The 1,020-nt window shown below is 48.7% G+C and overlaps 1 pseudogene; it reads right to left on the reverse strand.

Moving 5' to 3' along the window:
* Nucleotides 1–211: 211 nt before the first annotated feature.
* On the reverse strand, nt 212–700 carry LOC113935089 (annotated as a pseudogene).
* Nucleotides 701–1,020: the final 320 nt, after the last annotated feature.

The following is a 1,020-nucleotide window of genomic DNA, read 5'->3' on the forward strand; positions in this document are numbered from 1 at the left end:
TTTTGCTGCTGCAAAAAGCTTTCTTTCCCCCATTTGGTCCATGGTTTGGGAGAGGGCTCCAAGGTGGTTAAAAAGCTGCCTAGTGGCTGCCAGGAGAGGCTCAGGCACAAGCCCTAGCACCAGGGTGATGTCGGAGGGGCCCCTGAAAGACTGCTGGGCTCCAGAGGCTCCTAGTTGTGTTTGAGAATTAGCCTTTGGAAGAGATCCTCACCTAGCCCAGGCTGGGGGCAGCCAGCCTGCAGAGCTTAGTCAGGTGGTTGCCCATCTTCTTGATGAGTTTCACCTCCTCATCTAGGAAGTGATTCTCCAGGAAGTCACAGAGATGGGAATCTGCAAGAGTAGAACCCAGGACATGCAGATCCAAAAGGGCCTGGTTCAGGATCTTCTCCAAAGCCAGGGTGGCTTCCTTGGCATCCAGAGTTTTACCCCACTCATCTTGGGATGGCTTCTGCAGTCCTGGAAGAAGATGTAGCCACTGCGGTGGTTTTGCATCTTCAAGAGATGCTCCGTGTCCTCACGCTTCTCCTCAGCCAACTAACTCACAGAAGAAGTGGCCCACGCCCTCCAGAGCCACATTATCATGGTCAAAATAGAAGCCCAGAGAAAGATAGGTGTAAGAGGCCCTTAGATGCATGTTGATCAGGTGGTTGGTGTTGGCCCTCACCTCAGTGGAATAATTCTGACATGTCTGGACACTCATGGTTGATCAGTAATTAAGAAGTAAGCTCAAAATAGAATATTGACTGGTCCCGGAGTAAGAGGGTGGCTAAGGAGATGGCTCTGAAATTTGCAACTGGAAAAAAGTTTGGAGAATGGTTAGAGGCTAGTAGAAGGGGCATCCTTGGGTCTGTTCCATCCAAACACTGTTGAAACAAGAAACAGATCTACAGGACCACCGGGTACTCTGCCTAATCAGTAATTTTTCTAAGGAACACTAGTTTATTCTAGTGAGAAATTAAGAGTCTGCTGTCTGGGTACTAGGGTACCCATTGCAAATACGTTAGTCAGTGTAAGATTTTT

This window comes from Zalophus californianus, chromosome 13 (assembly GCF_009762305.2).
Source record: "Zalophus californianus isolate mZalCal1 chromosome 13, mZalCal1.pri.v2, whole genome shotgun sequence".
Lineage (NCBI taxonomy): Eukaryota > Metazoa > Chordata > Mammalia > Carnivora > Otariidae > Zalophus > Zalophus californianus.